Below are 2,310 nucleotides of genomic sequence, written 5' to 3'. Positions count from 1 at the left end.
ATGATTATAAAAGATTATGGATTATAGTCGTGATTATAAGTGATTTATGGTCGTGTACTTTTGACTATACGAGTTGCAGACCCCTCGTAAATAGCGGTATATATAGCAACAAAATTCTGTAAATGTGGGTGTTAGACCTTTGAAACCTCCACATCCTGTACTGTAACAATATTATGCAAGGCTCGATCATTAGAAACATACCATCTGCTTCAACGGTCCGTGCTTTGACGGAACTTTTTAACATTGTCAACTTTCTTGACCTGGTTTTTCAGTCTGCACCCGGAAGATCCCTTCGCAATGGGACGTGGTCAGAGGGCGAGATTGGCAAGCTCATCAGAATGGTCGTGCGAGAACGCCACGACGACGTGTGTGGAATGCAATTCGCTCGGTTCGCCAGATGGGTGCGTGTTACGCATCGCTCTCTTTTGGGCCGACGTGCGCCACGTCTCACTGCCGCGGTGCCGTCAACACTTGACCTGTACTACTACTACTTTTTCATGAGTGTGTCTCGTTTCGTACCTTTCGCAGGAGTTACACCGCAGTTTGGAGGCCATCCAGTCGCACGTGAGCTGCACGCTGTGGGACGATATGTGCGTGTATCTCCCAAGGATGTACGGCGCTGGCCTATCGAAGCTGACACGAGCTCAGTGCACCTACCTGCTGTAAATTTCCCTAGGCATCAGCCGTGACGGTCGAGCCATTCGTCCGTCGTTTGACACGCGTCCTGAATCCATCCGGTACCGAAGTAACACTCGTTTCGTCTCTTTTCTGCAGTGGTTTCATCTGAGGTGGCGATGAGGAGCAAGACTAGCTGAGGAGTCTGATCGAGTTTCGCCTGCAGGCGTTTCACTAACGCTGGTCCTGCGATGCGCCGGTGTGGACGTGACGCCGTGTTCGCCGTCAGTAACCGTCCCTCTGTCCTGTTGGAGCCTGCTCGTGACCATATCTGTCGTCACGGCGCCATCGCAAGGGTGTGGGTCGTCCCTGAGGTGGCACCACTCCGCCGCCAGGTCGCCCTCACTGCTCTCGGGTCGGCAGCCCATCCGGTCCCCTTGTTGTCCGGGTTTTTCTCCTCGACCACAAAGCCCTTTCTTCTCACAAGGAGACTTAGGTAAGTGTAAATTCCCGATTCGGTTCAAACTCGGTATATTTGCTTCTTATCCCTATAGATGACTATTGCACGTCAAAATTTGTGCTGAAGTTTATATGTCAAAACCCCCTATAGGGGCCATAGTTCCCCAAAAATGAAAATTTCATGTTAACAAACGATTAAGGGATATTCCGACTCAGAATGTGCGGTTTGGTGGGGGGGGGGGGTAGTTCCTCTTTCATTTTTCGATTTGAGAACGCCTTCCATGAGTTTATGTCGAATTTCTAAACTTTTTCCATAAAACGCTCCTATAAAGTACCCCGGGATGTGAACTTCAGCACAAAATTCGACCGGCATTCGTCATCTACTTGGCCAAGAAGCAAGTATACCGAGTTTGAACCGAATCGGGAATTTGCACTTACCTAAGTCTCCTTGTCAGTCCCGGCGGCGGTGATTGGCGCAGACTTTAGACGACGAGGACGACGGGAGGCGGACGTCATCTATCCCCCCCCCCCCCATCTCGCTCCGATGTACAAGAGCCGTGCCATGCCCCCCATCCATGTATCATGTTTGAATAAAAGTCAATGTTATGTCTCAAACCATTTGTCTCTCTTTCTTCTCTTCTTCTCTCTTGTAAACATTTCGACTCGATGAGGTAAAGGATCAAGTCAGACCGATAAACACAGCAAAAGGCATGAACATGACAATTTGCAGTAGTGATTGGCATACACATATGTACCCCCAAAAAATTAATTTCGTATACATCGTGGAACTCTTGGTCATCCCTCTGAGTAATCTGCTCTAATATTTCCCGGTATGGAGTGGTTTTGGTTGTTGATGCGTGTCAAATGGAATCACTGGCTCCGTTTCACCCGAGTGCCATTCTAAACACATCACACATGACAATAAGCAGCCTGGGAGAGATCCTCCAATGGGAGAAGTCAGCGGACATCTGTTGCAAGGTGGCGGTCCTGAAGTCCCCCGTTAAGTCCATGATGGTTAAAGTCCAGTCTCGGCGTCGTGAGAAACGCAACCTCTCCCAGCTGATCGAGGATGAGTCCGAGGTGTCGGAACACGAGTCCCCAGCCAGTCCCCAGCCAGTCCCCAGCCAGTCCCCAGCCAGTCTTGTCAGAAGTCCAGTCTCGGCGTCGTGTGAAACTCAACCTCTCCCAGCTGATCGAGGAGTCCGAGGTGTCGGAAAAGGAGTCCCCAGCCAGTCC

Source organism: Frankliniella occidentalis, unplaced genomic scaffold (assembly GCF_000697945.3).
Source record: "Frankliniella occidentalis isolate FOCC.00 unplaced genomic scaffold, Focc_3.1 Scaffold54, whole genome shotgun sequence".
NCBI lineage: Eukaryota > Metazoa > Arthropoda > Insecta > Thysanoptera > Thripidae > Frankliniella > Frankliniella occidentalis.
Note: the sequence above shows the minus strand (reverse complement) of the source record.